We start from the raw sequence: 21,266 nt of genomic DNA, 5'->3' as shown, positions 1-21,266 counted from the left end.
AATAAAATGTTGTTTTTGTTGTCCGGTAACCTAGCAACTGTTAGGATCTGGTTCGGGATTGTAACAGGTGCTGGAGAGGTACACTTCAGACCAAATCCTGGGAACGCCGTTACCCCTGAGGATTTCTTTTTCTGACACACCATGTGAAAATACAAGATTTTTGATATAAAAATGGTGTCAACTTGGCCTAAAATTCAGAAACCTGACCAAATTTACCAGCACACTTTGCAAGGCCTAAAAGGGACTTATCAAAGTGTCAAGATGTTGGAGGGAAACCCTGATATCCGTAAGGACATGCTGAATCTTTAAATAAGGCTTGTAGTTTGAAAAATGTTCATATATGTCAAAGGTGGCCGAGGATGTAAGTTCTGTCTGTCACTGGTTGAATTGCTGTTCGGTGACACCAAGAGACAGAGAGAGAGAAAATGGAATCATACCATGTCTCCAGACAATTATGCATCAAAAGCCCAAAAGCCACACAGAAACTAATTACTGACAAAGAGTATGGACTCGAAACGTTAACTCTGTTTCTCTGCTGATAGACGCTGGCAGACCTGCTGAGTTTTTCCAGCGTCCCCTGTGCTTGTTTCAGAAACTAATTGCGATCTCCTGTGGAGATAATGGGAGCTGATTGTCATCTCAGCAGGAATGATCCCGCGAGAGACGGGATTATGGGTTTTCGCCTTCCAGGAATACAGAGACTGGGATAAAAGTCTGCTGAAAAGTCAGTGTAGAACATAGAACATAGAACAATACAGCGCAGTACAGGCCCTTCGGCCCACGATGTTGCACCGAAACAAAAGCCATCTAACCTACACTATGCCATTATCATCCATATGTTTATCCAATAAACTTTTAAATGCCCTCAATGTTGGCGAGTTCACTACTGTAGCAGGTAGGGCATTCCACGACCTCACTACTCTTTGCGTAAAGAACCTACCTCTGACCTCTGTCCTATATCTATTACCCCTCAGTTTAAAGTTATGTCCCCTCGTGCCAGCCATATCCATCCGCGGGAGAAGGCTCTCACTGTCCACCCTATCCAACCCCCTGATCATTTTGTATGCCTCTATTAAGTCTCCTCTTAACCTTCTTCTCTCCAACGAAAACAACCTCAAGTCCATCAGCCTTTCCTCATAAGATTTTCCATCCATACCAGGCAACATCCTGGTAAATCTCCTCTGCACCCGCTCCAAAGCTTCCACGTCCTTCCTATAATGCGGTGACCAGAACTGTACGCAATACTCCAAATGCGGCCGTACCAGAGTTCTGTACAGCTGCAACATGACCTCCCGACTCCGGAACTCAATTCCTCTACCAATAAAGGCCAACACTCCATAGGCCTTCTTCACAACCCTATCAACCTGGGTGGCAACTTTCAGGGATCTATGTACATGGACACCTAGATCCCTCTGCTCATCCACATTTTCAAGAACTTTACCATTAGCCAAATATTCCGCATTCCTGTTATTCCTTCCAAAGTGAATCACCTCACACTTCTCTACATTAAACTCCATTTGCCACCTCTCAGCCCAGCTCTGCAGCTTATCTATATCCCTCTGTAACCTGCTACATCCTTCCACACTATCGACAACACCACCGACTTTAGTATCGTCTGCAAATTTACTCACCCACCCTTCTGCGCCTTCCTCTAGGTCATTGATAAAAATGACAAACAGCAACGGCCCCAGAACAGATCCTTGTGGTACTCCACTTGTGACAGAACTCCATTCTGAACATTTCCCATCAACCACCACCCTCTGTCTTCTTTCAGCTAGCCAATTTCTGATCCACATCTCTAAATCACCCTCAATCCCCAGCCTCCGTATTTTTTGCAATAGCCTACCGTGGGGAACCTTATCAAACGCTTTGCTGAAATCCATATACACCACATCAACTGCTCTACCCTCGTCTACCTGTTCAGTCACCTTCTCAAAGAACTCAATAAGGTTTGTGAGGCATGACCTACCCTTCACAAAGCCATGCTGACTATCCCTGGTCATATTATTCCTATCTAGATGATTATAAATCTTGTCTCTTATAATCCCCTCCAAGACTTTACCCACTACAGACGTGAGGCTCACCGGTCTATAGTTGCCGGGGTTGTCTCTGCTCCCCTTTTTGAACAAAGGGACCACATTTGCTGTCCTCCAGTCCTCTGGCACTATTCCTGTAGCCAATGATGACATAAAAATCAAAGCCAAAGGTCCAGCAATCTCTTCCCTGGCCTCCCAGAGAATCCTAGGATAAATCCCATCAGGTCCCGGGGACTTATCTATTTTCAGCCTGTCCAGAATTGCCAACACCTCTTCCCTACGTACCTCAATGCCATCTATTCTATTAGCCTGGGGCTCAGCATTCTCCTCCACAACATTATCTTTTTCCTGAGTGAATACTGACGAAAAAAAAGTGTAGAATAGTTGCTGGCCACAAGGTTCGATCGCCTTCTCCTTTTAGATTCGACTCTCAGTTCTAATCCGTGTGAATGAAAAAGTGTGTGCTTTATCATTCTCCCCACATTCAGCAGGTGAATAAACTCCCTCTTTCTCCAACTCAGGAAGTCTGTTTCAATTGGCTCCTTTCAAAACACGAATGTTAGGATCAGGGGAAAGGGATCCACATGGGGAAGAGAACCTTTTAAAATGAATCTTGCTGCCACCAACTGAGTGTGGGGGGGGGGGGGGGGGGGGGGGGGTTGAATAAAGAGTGGGAGCCAGTTCATCTCTCCTCACCCGGGGCATAAGTATGGGGAACGTGCCCCGGGGACCGGCCGTGGCTGGGGGAAGCTGCAGAGGAGCAAGAGCGAGGGTACTGGGACCGGGAACAAAGCTCCTCGAGGTCTCGGAACGTTCCGGCGGATTTTCCCGGAGAGAGGGAGAGACTGAAAACAGAAGAGACACATCCACTGAAAGGTTAAAGGTCAGTCGTTCAGTGAGACCGTGACCAATGAAGAAAGTGAATTAGTGCTTCGGTCTGTGTGGGGCAGTTATACAATCAATAGGTTGCTCAGAAAGGAGAATGGCTGGATTGAGTAAGCGGTGTGAACAGCCCTGCGTACAATCAAACTGCTGCTGGGCTGGCTTCGAGGCCAAGAACAGGAAAATATGAAGAGTCATAAAAACAGATTGTGATATAGAATTCCTGCAGTGCATTCAGCCCATCGAGCCGGCACCTCTGAGAGAGCACCCTACCCAGGCCCAATCCCCAGCCTGTCCTGAGAGCGTAACCTGTACATTCCTGGACACTAAGGGGCAATTTAGCCTGGCCAATCCACCCTAACCTGCACACCTTTGGATCGTGGGAGGAAACCGGAGCGCCCGGAGGAAACCCACGCAGACACGGGGAGGTCGTGCAGGCTCCGCGCGCCCAGTCACCCGAGGCTGGAATTGAACCCGGGTCCCTGGAGCTGTGAGGCAGCAGTGCTAACCACTGTGCCACCTTGCATGGAATAAGATGAGGAAAGAACAAAATATGGTCCGATGTCAGAGTCTGGGAAGAGTGCGGAGAGTAACACACCTTCTGACTACCCCCCACCCCCCTGCCAAAAGCCTGTCCACCATCTACAAGGATACAAGTCAGGGGTGTCATGGGACCCTCTCCAGTTGCCTGGATGGGTGCGGCTCCCAACAACACTGGAGAAGCTCGACACCATCCGGGACAAAGCAGCTCCCGCTCGATCGGCACGCTGACCCCCACCTTCCACATCCGCTCCCCCCCCCACCGACGCACCGCGGCAGCCGTGTGTACCGTCTACAAGATGCACGGCAGCCGCTCGCCGAGGCTCCTTCGACAGCACCTTCCAAACCCGCCGCCTCTCCCACCCAGAGGGACGAGGGGCAGCAGAGGCACGGGGAACACCCACCGGCGGGGCATTTAGGAATGGGGTATAAATGCTGGGCCCATCTGCGAGGCCCACCTTCCATGAAAAAAGAAAAGAAAAGCTCACAGAATGTAGGCAATGCCAAGACGGGCTTTAACCCCATGGTTTAAACAAAGAACACAGAATCCTCTGTGATTAAACCTCGGGCGTGGATACTTACAATGTGTCTATGCCCAGGAAAGTTACTATTTATTGTCCATTCCTTTGCTACCAGAGATGTTGGTGATGGTGTTGGAGTGGGGGGATGATGGAGAGGTGGGGGGGGGGGGGGCAGTATCTTGGAACCCGCCGGCAGATTCGTAGAATGGCTTGGCACATTCAGGGGGGCAGGTAATCCAGAATATTCCACCCACGGTGCCACTGAATTTAGTTCGTCACCAGTTGACGAAGCACTACAGGCCGGGATTGCAGCCTGGGTTTTTCCTGCCCTTACTGCAGGCCATTGGGAACTCACCCCGTCACTAATTGATCACCATTCACCCAGCGGTAGTCACCAGCTTGTTCCAGGTCAGCCAGCCCAATCCACCGCTTCTCATAGTCGTAAGTCTCGAGAAAGACCTGGGAAAAGAAAAGAAAAGGGGTTGAAAACTGTGTGAGACCGTGAGCAGTGCACATCGGCCCACAACAGAGGCTCCGAGTGTCCGGTACCATCCAGATGTGATCGCCAAGGAGACTTCCTGTTTTGTCAAAATTCCATCTCAAACTGTCCACAGTCAAAAGGACATTGGACCTTCAATCAGCTTCAAGAGCGTTTCGGTAAACCCTCCTCTCTCTCACACTCCTGTATCTGGGGAGGTCGCTGTAACCTCGACTCTCACACTCCTGTATCTGGGGAGGTCTCTCTAACCCTCTCTCTCACTCTCTCTCACACTCCTGTATCTGGGGAGGTCTCTCTAACCCTCTCTCTCTCTCTCTCTCTCTCACACACTCCTGTATCTGGGGAGGTCTCTCTAACCCTCTCTCTCTCTCTCACACACACTCCTGTATCTGGGGCGGTCTCTCTAACCCTCTCTCTCTCTCTCTCACACACACACTCCTGTATCTGGGGAGGTCTCTCTAACCCTCTCTCTCTCTCTCACACACACTCCTGTATCTGGGGCGGTCTCTCTAACCCTCTCTCTCTCTCACACACACTCCTGTATCTGGGGCGGTCTCTCTAACCCTCTCTCTCTCTCACACACACTCCTGTATCTGGGTAGGTCACTGTAACCTCGACTCTCACACTCCTGCATGTGGGGAGGTCTCTCTAACGCTCTCTCTCTCTCTCACACACACTCCTGTATCTGGGGTGGTCTCTCTAACCCTCTCTCTCTCTCACACACACTCCTGTATCTGGGGAGGTCTCTCTAACCCTCTCTCTCTCTCTCTCTCACACACACTCCTGTATCTGGGGAGGTCTCTCTAACCCTCTCTCTCTCTCTCCCACACACACTCCTGTATCTGGGGAGGTCCCTCTAACCCTCTCTCTCTCTCTCTCTCACACTCCTGTATCTGGGGAGGTCTCTCTAACCCTCTCTCTCTCTCTCTCACACACACACTCCTGTATCTGGGGAGGTCTCTCTAACCCTCTCTCTCTCTCTCACACACACTCCTGTATCTGGGGCGGTCTCTCTAACCCTCTCTCTCTCTCACACACACTCCTGTATCTGGGTAGGTCACTGTAACCTTGACTCTCACGCTCCTGCATGTGGGGAGGTCTCTCTAACCCTCTCTCTCTCTCTCACACACACTCCTGTATCTGGGGTGGTCTCTCTAACCCTCTCTCTCTCTCTCACACACACTCCTGTATCTGGGGAGGTCTCTCTAACCCTCTCTCTCTCTCTCTCTCACACACACTCCTGTATCTGGGGAGGTTTCTCTAACCCTCTCTCTCTCTCTCCCACACACGCTCCTGTATCTGGGAAGGTCCCTCTAACCCTCTCTCTCTCTCTCTCTCTCACACACACTCCTGTATCTGGGGAGGTCTCTCTAACCCTCTCTCTCTCTCTCTCTCTCTCTCTCACACACACTCCTGTATCTGGGGAGGTCTCTCTAACCCTCTCTCTCTCACACACACACTCCTGTATCTGTGGAGGTCTCTCTAACCCTCTCTATCTCTCTCTCTCTCACTCCTGTATCTGGGGAGGTCTCTCTAACCCCATCTCTCTCTCTCTCTCACACTCCTGTATCTGGGGAGGTCTCTCTAACCCTCTCTCTCTCACTCTCTCTCTCTCACACACTCCTGTATCTGGGGAGGTCTCTCTAACACTCTCTCTCCCTTACACACACACTCCTGTATCTGGGGCGGTCTCTCTAACCCTCTCTCTCTCTCACACACACTCCTGTATCTGGGGAGGTCTCTCTAACCCTCTCTCTCTCTCTCTCACACACACTCCTGTATCTGGGGAGGTCTCTCTAACCCTCTCTCTCTCTCTCCCACACACACTCCTGTATCTGGGGAGGTCTCTCTAACCCTCTCTCTCTCTCTCTCACACACACTCCTGTATCTGGGGAGGTCTCTCTAACCCTCTCTCTCTCTCTCTCTCTCTCACACACACTCCTGTATCTGGGGAGGTCTCTCTAACCCTCTCTCTCTCACACACACACTCCTGTATCTGTGGAGGTCTCTCTAACCCTCTCTCTCTCAATAAATCTCTCTCACACACTCCTGTATCTGGGGAGGTCTCTCTAACCCTCTCCCTCCCTTACACACACACTCCAGTATCTGGGGAGGTCTCTCTAACCCTCTCTCTCTCTTACACACACACTCCTGTATTTGGGGAGGTCTCTCTAACTCTCTCTCTCTCTCTCACACACACTCCTGTATCTGGGGAGGTCTCTCTAACCCTCTCTCTCTCACACACACACTCCTGTATCTGTGGAGGTCTCTCTAACCCTCTCTATCTCTCTCTCTCACACTCCTGTATCTGGGGAGGTCTCTCTAACCCCATCTTTCTCTCTCCCACACACACTCCTGTATCTGGGAAGGTCCCTCTAACCCTCTCTCTCTCTCTCTCTCTCACACACACTCCTGTATCTGGGGAGGTCTCTCTAACCCTCTCTCTCTCTCTCTCTCTCTCTCACACACACTCCTGTATCTGGGGAGGTCTCTCTAACCCTCTCTCTCTCACACACACACTCCTGTATCTGTGGAGGTCTCTCTAACCCTCTCTATCTCTCTCTCTCACACTCCTGTATCTGGGGAGGTCTCTCTAACCCCATCTCTCTCTCTCTCTCACACTCCTCTATCTGGGGAGGTCTCTCTAACCCTCTCTCTCTCACTCTCTCTCTCTCACACACTCCTGTATCTGGGGAGGTCTCTCTAACCCTCTCTCTCCCTTACACACACACTCCTGTATCTGGGGCGGTCTCTCTAACCCTCTCTCTCTCTCACACACACTCCTGTATCTGGGGAGGTCTCTCTAACCCTCTCTCTCTCTCTCTCTCTCACACACACTCCTGTATCTGGGGAGGTCTCTCTAACCCTTTCTCTCTCTCCCACACACACTCCTGTATCTGGGGAGGTCTCTCTAACCCTCTCTCTCTCTCTCTCACACACACTCCTGTATCTGGGGAGGTCTCTCTAACCCTCTCTCTCTCTCTCTCTCTCTCTCACACACACTCCTGTATCTGGGGAGGTCTCTCTAACCCTCTCTCTCTCACACACACACTCCTGTATCTGTGGAGGTCTCTCTAACCCCCTCTCTCTCACTAACTCTCTCTCACACACTCCTGTATCTGGGGAGGTCTCTCTAACCCTCTCTCTCTCTTACACACACAATCCTGTATTTGGGGAGGTCTCTCTAACTCTCTCTCTCTCTCTCACACACACTCCTGTATCTGGGGAGGTCTCTCTAACCCTCTCTCTCTCACACACACACTCCTGTATCTGTGGAGGTCTCCCTAACCCTCTCTATCTCTCTCTCTCACACTCCTGTATCTGGGGAGGTCTCTCTAACCCTCTCTCTCTCTCTCTCTCACACACACTCCTGTATCTGGGGAGGTCTCTCTAACCCTCTCTCTCTCTCTCTCTCCCACACACACTCCTGTATCTGGGAAGGTCCCTCTAACCCTCTCTCTCTCTCTCACTCTCTCTCACACTCCTGTATCTGGGGAGGTCTCTCTAACCCTCTCTCTCTCTCTCACACACTCGTGTATCTGGGGAGGTCTCTCTAACCCTCTCTCTCTCTCTCACACACACACTCCTGTATCTGGGGAGGTCTCTCTAACACTCTCTCTCTCTCTCACACACACTCCTGTATCTGGGGCGGTCTCTCTAACCCTCTCTCTCTCTCACACACACTCCTGTATCTGGGTAGGTCACTGTAACCTTGACTCTCACACTCCTGCATGTGGGGAGGTCTCTCTAACCCTCTCTCTCTCTCTCACTCACACTCCTGTATCTGGGGTGGTCTCTCTAACCCTCTCTCTCTCTCACACACACTCCTGTATCTGGGGAGGTCTCTCTAACCCTCTCTCTCTCTCTCTCTCACACACACTCCTGTATCTGGGGAGGTCTCTCTAACCCTCTCTCTCTCTCCCACACACGCTCCTGTATCTGGGAAGGTCCCTCTAACCCTCTCTCTCTCTCTCTCTCTCACACACACTCCTGTATCTGGGGAGGTCTCTCTAACCCTCTCTCTCTCTCTCTCTCTCTCACACACACTCCTGTATCTGGGGAGGTCTCTCTAACACTCTCTCTCTCACACACACACTCCTGTATCTGTGGAGGTCTCTCTAACCCTCTCTATCTCTCTCTCTCACACTCCTGTATCTGGGGAGGTCTCTCTAACCCCATCTCTCTCTCTCTCTCACACTCCTGTATCTGGGGAGGTCTCTCTAACCCTCTCTCTCTCACTCTCTCTCTCTCACACACTCCTGTATCTGGGGAGGTCTCTCTAACCCTCTCTCTCCCTTACACACACACTCCTGTATCTGGGGCGGTCTCTCCAACCCTCTCTCTCTCTCACACACACTCCTGTATCTGGGGAGGTCTCTCTCACCCTCTCTCTCTCTCTCTCTCTCACACACACTCCTGTATCTGGGGAGGTCTCTCTAACCCTCTCTATCTCTCTCTCTCACACTCCTGTATCTGGGGAGGTCTCTCTAACCCCCTCTCTCTCTCTCTCTCACACTCCTCTATCTGGGGAGGTCTCTCTAACCCTCTCTCTCTCACTCTCTCTCTCTCACACACTCCTGTATCTGGGGAGGTCTCTCTAACCCTCTCTCTCCCTTACACACACACTCCTGTATCTGGGGCGGTCTCTCTAACCCTCTCTCTCTCTCACACACACTCCTGTATCTGGGGAGGTCTCTCTAACCCTCTCTCTCTCTCTCTCTCACACACACTCCTGTATCTGGGGAGGTCTCTCTAACCCTCTCTCTCTCTCTCCCACACACACTCCTGTATCTGTGGAGGTCTCTCTAACCCTCTCTCTCTCTCTCTCACACACACTCCTGTATCTGGGGAGGTCTCTCTAACCCTCTCTCTCTCTCTCACACACACTCCTGTATCTGGGGAGGTCTCTCTAACCCTCTCTCTCTCACACACACACTCCTGTATCTGGGGAGGTCTCTCTAACCCTCTCTCTCCCTTACACACACACTCCAGTATCTGGGGAGGTCTCTCTAACCCTCTCTCTCTCTTACACACACACTCCTGTATTTGGGGAGGTCTCTCTAACTCTCTCTCTCTCTCTCACACACACTCCTGTATCTGGGGAGGTCTCTCTAACCCTCTCTCTCTCTCACACTCCTGTATCTGGGGAGGTCTCTCTAACCCTCTCTCTCTCTCTCTCTCACACACACTCCTGTATCTGGGTAAGGTCTCTCTAACCCTCTCTCTCTCTCTCTCTCCCACACACACTCCTGTATCTGGGAAGGTCCCTCTAACCCTCTCTCTCTCTCTCTCTCTCACACACACTCCTGTATCTGGGGAGGTCTCTCTAACCCTCTCTCTCTCTCTCTCTCACACACACTCCTGTATCTGGGGAGGTCTCTCTAACACTATCTCTCTCACACACACACTCCTGTATCTGTGGAGGTCTCTCTAACCCTCTCTATCTCTCTCTCTCACACTCCTGTATCTGGGGAGGTCTCTCTAACCCCATCTCTCTCTCTCTCTCTCTCTCACACTCCTGTATCTGGGGAGGTCTCTCTAACCCTCTCTCTCTCACTCTCTCTCTCTCACACACTCCTGTATCTGGGGAGGTCTCTCTAACCCTCTCTCTCCCTTACACACAGACTCCTGTATCTGGGGAGGTCTCTCTAACCCTCTCTCTCTTACACACACACTCCTGTATTTGGGGAGGTCTCTCTAACTCTCTCTCTCTCTCACACACACTCCTGTATCTGGCGAGGTCTCTCTAACCCTCTCTCTCTCTCTCACACACTCCTGTATCTAAGGAGGTCTCGCTAACCCTCTCTCTCTCTATCTCTCTCACACACACTCCTGTATCTGGGGAGGTCTCTCTAATGCTCTCTCTCTCTCTTTCTCACACACACTCCTGTATCTGTGTAGGTCACACTCTCTTGCACACACAGTCATGTATCTGTGGAGGTCTCTCTCACCCTCTCTCTCTCTCACACACTCCTGTATCTGGGGAGGTCTCTCTAACCCTCTCTCTCACACACTCCTGTACCTGGGGAGGTCTCTCTAACCCTCACTCTCTCTCTCTCTCTCTCTCTCTCTCTCACACACAGTCCTGTATCTAGGGAGGTCTCTCGAACCCTCTCTCTCACTCTCTCTCACACTCCTGTGTCTGGGGAGGTCTCTCTAACCCTCTCTATCTCTCTCACACACACTCCTGTATCTGGGGAGGTCTCTCTAAACCTCTCTCTCTCTCTCTCACACACACTCCTGTATCTGGGGAGGTCTCTGTAACCCTCCCTCTCTCTCTCTCTCTCTCTCTTACACACTCCTGTATCTGGGGAGGTCTCTCTAACCCTCTCTCTCTCTCACACACACACTCCTGTATCTGGGGTGGTCTCTCTAACTCTCTCCCTCTCCCTCACACACACTCCTGAATCTGGGGAGGTCTCTCGATCCCTCTCTCTCTGTCACACACTCCTGTGTCTGGGGAGGTATCTCTAACCCTCTCTCTCTCTCTCTCACACACACTCCTGTATCTGGGAAGGTCCCTCTAACCCTCTCTCTCTCTCTCTCTCTCTCACACACTCCTGTATCTGGGGAGGTCTCTCTAACCCTCTCTCTCTCTCTCTCTCTCTCACACACACTCCTGTATCTGGGGAGGTCTCTCTAACCCTCTCTCTCTCACACACACACTCCTGTATCTGTGGAGGTCTCTCTAACCCTCTCTATCTCTCTCTCTCACACTCCTGTATCTGGGGAGGTCTCTCTAACCCCCTCTCTCTCTCTCTCTCACACTCCTCTATCTGGGGAGGTCTCTCTAACCCTCTCTCTCTCACTCTCTCTCTCTCACACACTCCTGTATCTGGGGAGGTCTCTCTAACCCTCTCTCTCCCTTACACACACACTCCTGTATCTGGGGCGGTCTCTCTAACCCTCTCTCTCTCTCACACACACTCCTGTATCTGGGGAGGTCTCTCTAACCCTCTCTCTCTCTCTCTCTCTCTCACACACACTCCTGTATCTGGGGAGGTCTCTCTAACCCTCTCTCTCTCTCTCCCACACACACTCCTGTATCTGTGGAGGTCTCTCTAACCCTCTCTCTCTCTCTCTCACACACACTCCTGTATCTGGGGAGGTCTCTCTAACCCTCTCTCTCTCTCTCTCACACACACTCCTGTATCTGGGGAGGTCTCTCTAACCCTCTCTCTCTCACACACACACTCCTGTATCTGTGGAGGTCTCTCTAACCCTCTCTCTCTCACTAACTCTCTCTCACACACTCCTGTATCTGGGGAGGTCTCTCTAACCCTCTCTCTCCCTTACACACACACTCCAGTATCTGGGGAGGTCTCTCTAACCCTCTCTCTCTCTTACACACACACTCCTGTATTTGGGGAGGTCTCTCTAACTCTCTCTCTCTCTCTCACACACACTCCTGTATCTGGGGAGGTCTCTCTAACCCTCTCTCTCTCACACACACACTCCTGTATCTGTGGAGGTCTCTCTAACCCTCTCTATCTCTCTCTCACACTCCTGTATCTGGGGAGGTCTCTCTAACCCTCTCTCTCTCTCTCTCACACACACTCCTGTATCTGGGTAAGGTCTCTCTAACCCTCTCTCTCTCTCTCTCCCCCACACACACTCCTGTATCTGGGAAGGTCCCTCTAACCCTCTCTCTCTCTCTCTCTCTCACACACACTCCTGTATCTGGGGAGGTCTCTCTAACCCTCTCTCTCTCTCTCTCTCACACACACTCCTGTATCTGGGGAGGTCTCTCTAACACTATCTCTCTCACACACACACTCCTGTATCTGTGGAGGTCTCTCTAACCCTCTCTATCTCTCTCTCTCACACTCCTGTATCTGGGGAGGTCTCTCTAACCCCATCTCTCTCTCTCTCTCTCTCTCACACTCCTGTATCTGGGGAGGTCTCTCTAACCCTCTCTCTCTCACTCTCTCTCTCTCACACACTCCTGTATCTGGGGAGGTCTCTCTAACCCTCTCTCTCCCTTACACACACACTCCTGTATCTGGGGAGGTCTCTCTAACCCTCTCTCTCTTACACACACACTCCTGTATTTGGGGAGGTCTCTCTAACTCTCTCTCTCTCTCACACACACTCCTGTATCTGGCGAGGTCTCTCTAACCCTCTCTCTCTCTCTCACACACTCCTGTATCTAAGGAGGTCTCGCTAACCCTCTCTCTCTCTATCTCTCTCACACACACTCCTGTATCTGGGGAGGTCTCTCTAATGCTCTCTCTCTCTCTTTCTCACACACACTCCTGTTATCTGTGTAGGTCACACTCTCTTGCACACACAGTCATGTATCTGTGGAGGTCTCTCTCACCCTCTCTCTCTCTCTCACACTCCTGTATCTGGGGAGGTCTCTCTAACCCTCTCTCTCACACACTCCTGTACCTGGGGAGGTCTCTCTAACCCTCACTCTCTCTCTCTCTCTCTCTCTCTCTCTCACACACAGTCCTGTATCTAGGGAGGTCTCTCGAACCCTCTCTCTCACTCTCTCTCACACTCCTGTGTCTGGGGAGGTCTCTCTAACCCTCTCTATCTCTCTCACACACACTCCTGTATCTGGGGAGGTCTCTCTAAACCTCTCTCTCTCTCTCTCACACACACTCCTGTATCTGGGGAGGTCTCTGTAACCCTCCCTCTCTCTCTCTCTCTCTCTCTTACACACTCCTGTATCTGGGGAGGTCTCTCTAACCCTCTCTCTCTCTCACACACACACTCCTGTATCTGGGGTGGTCTCTCTAACTCTCTCCCTCTCCCTCACACACACTCCTGAATCTGGGGAGGTCTCTCGATCCCTCTCTCTCTGTCACACACTCCTGTGTCTGGGGAGGTATCTCTAACCCTCTATCTCTCTCTCTCACACACACTCCTGTATCTGGGGATGTCTCTCTAACCGCTACCCCCCCCCCCCCCCCCCCACCCCCCCCTCTCTCTCTCTCATTTCACACACTCCTGTATCTGGGGAGGTCTCTCTCTCTCTCTCTCTCACACTCACACACACACACTCCTGTACCTGGGGAGGTCTCTCTAACCCTCTCTCTCTCTCTCTCACACACACCCCTGTACCTGGGGAGGTCTCTCAAACCCTCTCTCTCTCTCTCTCTCTCTCTCTCTCACACACACTCCTGTATATGGGGAGGTCTCTCGAACCCTCTCTATCTCTCCCTCACACACACTCCTGTATCTGGGGAGGTCTCTGACCCTCTTTCTCTCTCTCTCACACTCCTGTACCTGAGGAAGTCTCTCTAACTCTCTCTCTCTCTCTCACACATACCCCTGTACCTGGGGAGGTCTCTCTAAACCTCTCTCTCTCACACTCCTCTATCTGGGGAGGTCTCTCTAACCCTCTCTCTCTCTCTCTCACACTCCTGCATCTGGGGAGGTCACCCTAACCCTCTCTCTCTCTCTCTCACACACACTCCTGCATCTGGGGAGGTATCTCTAACCCTCTATCTCTCTCTCTCTCTCTCTCTTACACACTCCTGTACCTGGGGAGGTCTCTCTAACCTTCCCTCTCTCTCTCTCTCTCACACACACACACCTGTACCTGGGGAGGTCTCTCTCTCTCGCACACACAGTCCTGTATCTGTGGAGGTCTCTCTAACCCTCACTCTCTCTCACACACACTCCTGTATCTGGGGCGGTCTCTCTAACCCTCTCTCTCTCTCACACACACTCCTGTATCTGGGGCGGTCTCTCTAACCCTCTCTCTCTCTCACACACACTCCTGTATCTGGGTAGGTCACTGTAACCTCGACTCTCACACTCCTGCATGTGGGGAGGTCTCTCTAACCCTCTCTCTCTCTCTCACACACACTCCTGTATCGGGGGCGGTCTCTCTAACCCTCTCTCTCTCTCACACACACTCCTGTATCTGGGGAGGTCTCTCTAACCCTCACTCTCTCTCTCTCACACTCCTGCATCTGGGGAGGTCTCCCTAACCCTCTCTCTCTCTCTCTCACACACACTCCTGCATCTGGGGAGGTCTCTCTAACCTTCTATCTCTCTCTCTCTCTCTCTCTTACACACTCCTGTACCTGGGGAGGTCTCTCTAACCTTCCCTCTCTCTCTCTCTCTCTCTCACACACACTCCTTTATCTGGGGAGGTCTCTAACCCTCTCTCTCTCTCTCTCTCACACACACACACACACACCTGTACCTGGGGAGGTCTCTCTCTCTCGCACACACAGTCCTGTATCTGTGGAGGTCTCTCTAACCCTCTCTCTCTCTCTGACACACACTCCTGTATCTGGGGCGGTCTCTCTAACCCTCTCTCTCTCTCACACACACTCCTGTATCTGGGGCGGTCTCTCTAACCCCCTCTCTCTCTCACACACACTCCTGTATCTGGGTAGGTCACTGTGACCTCGACTCTCACACTCCTGCATGTGGGGAGGTCTCTCTAACCCTCTCTCTCTCTCTCTCTCACACACACTCCTGTATCTGGGGCGGTCTCTCTAACCCTCTCTCTCTCTCACACACACTCCTGTATCTGGGGAGGTCTCTCTAACCCTCTCTCTCTCTCTCTCTCTCACACACACTCCTGTATCTGGGGAGGTCTCTCTAACCCTCTCTCTCTCTCTCCCACACACACTCCTGTATCTGGGGAGGTCTCTCTAACCCTCTCTCTCTCTCTCACACACACTCCTGTATCTGGCGAGGTCTCTCTAACCCTCTCTCTCTCTCTCACACACTCCTGTATCTAAGGAGGTCTCGCTAACCCTCTCTCTCTCTATCTATCTCACACACACTCCTGTATCTGGGGAGGTCTCTCTAATGCTCTCTCTCTCTCTTTCTCACACACACTCCTGTATCTGTGTAGGTCACACTCTCTTGCACACACAGTCATGTATCTGTGGAGGTCTCTCTCACCCTCTCTCTCTCTCTCACACTCCTGTATCTGGGGAGGTCTCTCTAACCCTCTCTCTCACACACTCCTGTACCTGGGGAGGTCTCTCTAACCCTCACTCTCTCTCTCTCTCTCTCTCTCAAACACACAGTCCTGTATCTAGGGAGGTCTCTCGAACCCTCTCTCTCACTCTCTCTCACACTCCTGTGTCTGGGGAGGTCTCTCTAACCCTCTCTATCTCTCTCACACACACTCCTGTATCTGGGGAGGTCTCTCTAAACCTCTCTCTCTCTCTGTCACACACACTCCTGTATCTGGGGAGGTCTCTGTAACCCTCCCTCTCTCTCTCTCTCTCTCTCTTACACACTCCTGTATCTGGGGAGGTCTCTCTAACCCTCTCTCTCTCTCACACACACACTCCTGTATCTGGGGTGGTCTCTCTAACTCTCTCCCTCTCCCTCACACACACTCCTGAATCTGGGGAGGTCTCTCGATCCCTCTCTCTCTGTCACACACTCCTGTGTCTGGGGAGGTCTCTCTAACCCTCTCTCTCACTCTCTCTCTCACACACACTCTTGTATCTGGGGAGGTCTCTCTCTCTCTCTCTCTCTTACACACACACTCCTGTATCTGGGGAGGTATCTCTAACCCTCTCTCTCTCTCTCTCACACACACTCCTGTATCTGGGGATGTCTCTCTAACCGCTCCCCCCGCCCCCCCCACCCCCCCTCTCTCTCTCTCTCATTTCACACACTCCTGTATCTGGGGAGGTCTCTCTCTCTCTCTCTCTCACACTCACACACACACACTCCTGTACCTGGGGAGGTCTCTCTAACCCTCTCTCTCTCTCTCTCACACACACTCCTGTACCTGGGGAGGTCTCTCAAACCCTCTCTCTCTCTCTCTCTCTCTCTCTCACACACACTCCTGTATATGGGGAGGTCTCTCGAACCCTCTCTATCTCTCCCTCACACACACTCCTGTATCTGGGGAGATCTCTGACCCTCTCTCTCTCTCTCTCACACTCCTGTACCTGAGGAAGTCTCTCTAACTCTCTCTCTCTCTCTCACACATACCCCTGTATCTGGGGAGGTCTCTCTAACTCTCTATCTCTCTCTCTCTCTCTCTCTTACACACTCCTGTACCTGAGGAGGTCACTCAAACCCTCCCTCTCTCTCTCTCTCTCTCTCTCACACACACACACCTGTACCTGGGGAGGTCTCTCTAAACCTCTCTCTCTCACACTCCTCTATCTGGGGAGGTCTCTCTAACCCTCTCTCTCACACACACTCCTGCATCTGGGGAGGTCTCTCTAACCCTCTATCTCTCTCTCTCTCTCTCTCTTACACACTCCTGTACCTGGGGAGGTCTCTCTAACCCTCTCGCTCTCTCACACACACTCCTGCATCTGGGGAGGTCTCTCTAACCCTCTATCTCTCTCTCTCTCTCTCTCTTACACACTCCTGTACCTGGGGAGGTCTCTCTAACCTTCCCTCTCTCTCTCTCACACACACACACCTGTACCTGGGGAGGTCTCTCTCTCTCGCACACACAGTCCTGTATCTGTGGAGGTCTCTCTAACCCTCTCTCTCTCTCTCACACACACTCCTGTATCTGGGGCGGTCTCTCTAACCCTCTCTCTCTCTCACACACACTCCTGTATCTGGGGCGGTCTCTCTAACCCTCTCTCTCTCTCACACACACTCCTGTATCTGGGTAGGTCACTGTAACCTCGACTCTCACACTCCTGCATGTGGGGAGGTCTCTCTAACCCTCTCTCTCTCTCTCACACACACTCCTGTATCTGGGGTGGTCTCTCTAATCCTCTCTCTCTCTCTCACACACACTCCTGTATCTGGGGAGGTCTCTCAAACCCTCACTCTCTCTCTCTCACACTCCTGCATCTGGGGAGGTCTCCCTAACCCTCTCTCTCTCTCTCTCTCTCACACACACTCCTGCATCTGGGGAGGTCTCTCTAACCCTCTATCTCTCTCTCTCTCTCTCTCTTACACACTCCTGTACCTGGGGAGGTCTCTCTAACCTTCCCTCTCTCTCTCTCTCTCTCACACACACTCCTTTATCTGGGGAGGTCTCTAACCCTCTCTCTCTCTCTCTCTCACACACACACACAACTGTACCTGGGGAGGTCTCTCTAACCCTCTCTCTCTCTCTCCCACACACACTCCTGTATCTGGGGAGGTCTCTCTAACCCTCTCTCTCTCTCTCTCACACACACTCCTGTATCTGGGGAGGTCTCTCTAACCCTCTCTCTCTCTCTCTCTCTCTCTCACACACACTCCTGTATCTGAGGAGGTCTCTCTAACCCTCTCTCTCTCACACACACACTCCTGTATCTAAGGAGGTCTCGCTAACCCTCTCTCTCTCTATCTATCTCACACACACTCCTGTATCTGGGGAGGTCTCTCTAATGCTCTCTCTCTCTCTTTCTCACACACACTCCTGTATCTGTGTAGGTCACACTCTCTTGCACACACAGTCATGTATCTGTGGAGGTCTCTCTCACCCTCTCTCTCTCTCTCACACTCCTGTATCTGGGGAGGTCTCTCTAACCCTCTCTCTCACACACTCCTGTACCTGGGGAGGTCTCTCTCACCCTCACTCTCTCTCTCTCTCTCTCTCTCACACACACAGTCCTGTATCTAGGGAGGTCTCTCGAACCCTCTCTCTCACTCTCTCTCACACTCCTGTGTCTGGGGAGGTCTCTCTAACCCTCTCTATCTCTCTCACACACACTCCTGTATCTGGGGAGGTCTCTCTAAACCTCTCTCTCTCTCTGTCACACACACTCCTGTATCTGGGGAGGTCTCTGTAACCCTCCCTCTCTCTCTCTCTCTCTCTCTTACACACTCCTGTATCTGGGGAGGTCTCTCTAACCCTCTCTCTCTCTCACACACACACTCCTGTATCTGGGGTGGTCTCTCTAACTCTCTCCCTCTCCCTCACACACACTCCTGAATCTGGGGAGGTCTCTCGATCCCTCTCTCTCTGTCACACACTCCTGTGTCTGGGGAGGTCTCTCTAACCCTCTCTCTCACTCTCTCTCTCACACACACTCTTGTATCTGGGGAGGTCTCTCTCTCTCTCTCTCTCTTACACACACACTCCTGTATCTGGGGAGGTATCTCTAACCCTCTCTCTCTCTCTCTCACACACACTCCTGTATCTGGGGATGTCTCTCTAACCGCTCCCCCCGCCCCCCCCACCCCCCCTCTCTCTCTCTCTCATTTCACACACTCCTGTATCTGGGGAGGTCTCTCTCTCTCTCTCTCTCACACTCACACACACACACTCCTGTACCTGGGGAGGTCTCTCTAACCCTCTCTCTCTCTCTCTCACACACACTCCTGTACCTGGGGAGGTCTCTCAAACCCTCTCTCTCTCTCTCTCTCTCTCTCTCTCACACACACTCCTGTATATGGGGAGGTCTCTCGAACCCTCTCTATCTCTCCCTCACACACACTCCTGTATCTGGGGAGATCTCTGACCCTCTCTCTCTCTCTCTCTCACACTCCTGTACCTGAGGAAGTCTCTCTAACTCTCTCTCTCTCTCTCACACATACCCCTGTATCTGGGGAGGTCTCTCTAACTCTCTATCTCTCTCTCTCTCTCTCTCTTACACACTCCTGTACCTGAGGAGGTCACTCAAACCCTCCCTCTCTCTCTCTCTCTCTCTCTCACACACACACACCTGTACCTGGGGAGGTCTCTCTAAACCTCTCTCTCTCACACTCCTCTATCTGGGGAGGTCTCTCTAACCCTCTCTCTCACACACACTCCTGCATCTGGGGAGGTCTCTCTAACCCTCTATCTCTCTCTCTCTCTCTCTCTTACACACTCCTGTACCTGGGGAGGTCTCTCTAACCCTCTCGCTCTCTCACACACACTCCTGCATCTGGGGAGGTCTCTCTAACCCTCTATCTCTCTCTCTCTCTCTCTCTTACACACTCCTGTACCTGGGGAGGTCTCTCTAACCTTCCCTCTCTCTCTCTCACACACACACACCTGTACCTGGGGAGGTCTCTCTCTCTCGCACACACAGTCCTGTATCTGTGGAGGTCTCTCTAACCCTCTCTCTCTCTCTCACACACACTCCTGTATCTGGGGCGGTCTCTCTAACCCTCTCTCTCACACACACTCCTGTATCTGGGGCGGTCTCTCTAACCCTCTCTCTCTCTCACACACACTCCTGTATCTGGGTAGGTCACTGTAACCTCGACTCTCACACTCCTGCATGTGGGGAGGTCTCTCTAACCCTCTCTCTCTCTCTCACACACACTCCTGTATCTGGGGTGGTCTCTCTAATCCTCTCTCTCTCTCTCACACACACTCCTGTATCTGGGGAGGTCTCTCAAACCCTCACTCTCTCTCTCTCACACTCCTGCATCTGGGGAGGTCTCCCTAACCCTCTCTCTCTCTCTCTCTCTCACACACACTCCTGCATCTGGGGAGGTCTCTCTAACCCTCTATCTCTCTCTCTCTCTCTCTCTTACACACTCCTGTACCTGGGGAGGTCTCTCTAACCTTCCCTCTCTCTCTCTCTCTCTCACACACACTCCTTTATCTGGGGAGGTCTCTAACCCTCTCTCTCTCTCTCTCTCACACACACACACAACTGTACCTGGGGAGGTCTCTCTAACCCTCTCTCTCTCTCTCCCACACACACTCCTGTATCTGGGGAGGTCTCTCTAACCCTCTCTCTCTCTCTCTCACACACACTCCTGTATCTGGGGAGGTCTCTCTAACCCTCTCTCTCTCTCTCTCTCTCTCTCACACACACTCCTGTATCTGAGGAGGTCTCTCTAACCCTCTCTCTCTCACACACACACTCCTGTATCTGTGGAGCTCTCTCTAACCCTCTCTCTCTCACTAACTCTCTCACACACTCCTGTATCTGGGGAGGTCTCTCTAACCCTCTCTCTCCCTTACACACACACTCCAGTATCTGGGGCGGTCTCTCTAACCCTCTCTCTCTCTTACACACACACTCCTGTATTTGGGGAGGTCTCTCTAACTCTCTCTCTCTCTCACACACACTCCTGTATCTGGGGAGGTCTCTCTAACCCTCTCTCTCTCACACACACACTCCTGTATCTGTGGAGGTCTCTCTAACCCTCTCTATCTCTCTCTCTCACACTCATGTATCTGGGGAGGTCTCTCTAACCCCATCTCTCTCTCTCTCTCACACTCCTGTATCTGGGGAGGTCTCTCTAACCCTCAGTCTCTCTCTCTCTCTCTCTCACACACAGTCCTGTATCTAGGGAGGTCTCTCTAACCCTCTCTCTCACTCTCTCTCACACTCCTATGTCTGGGGAGGTCTCTCTAACCCTCTCTATCTCTCTCACACACACTCCTGTATCTGGGGAGGTCTCTCTAAACCTCTCTCTCTCTCTCTCACACACACTCCTGTATCTGGGGAGGTCTCTGTAACCCTCCCTCTCTCTCTCTCTCTCTCTCTTACACACTCCTGTATCTGGGGAGGCCTCTCTAACACTCTCTCTCTCTCACACACACACTGCTGTATCTGGGGTGGTCTCTCTAACTCTCTCCCTCTCCCTCACACACACTCCTGAATCTGGGGAGGTCTCTCGATCCCTCTCTCTCTGTCACACACTCCTGTGTCTGGGGAGGTCTCTCTAACCCTCTCTCTCACTCTCTCTCTCACACACACTCTTGTATCTGGGGAGGTCTCTCTCTCTCTCTCTCTCTCTCTCTCTTACACACACACTCCTGTATCTGGGGAGGTATCTCTAACCCTCTCTCTCTCTCTCTCTCACACACACTCCTGTATCTGGGGATGTCTCCCTAACCGCTCCCCCCACCCCCCTCTCTCTCTCTCTCTCATTTCACACACTCCTGTATCTGGGGAGGTCTCTCTCTCTCTCTTTCTCACTCACACACACACACTCCTGTACCTG

This window comes from Scyliorhinus torazame, chromosome 19, assembly GCF_047496885.1.
Source record: "Scyliorhinus torazame isolate Kashiwa2021f chromosome 19, sScyTor2.1, whole genome shotgun sequence".
NCBI lineage: Eukaryota > Metazoa > Chordata > Chondrichthyes > Carcharhiniformes > Scyliorhinidae > Scyliorhinus > Scyliorhinus torazame.
This window is presented reverse-complemented; position numbering follows the sequence as displayed.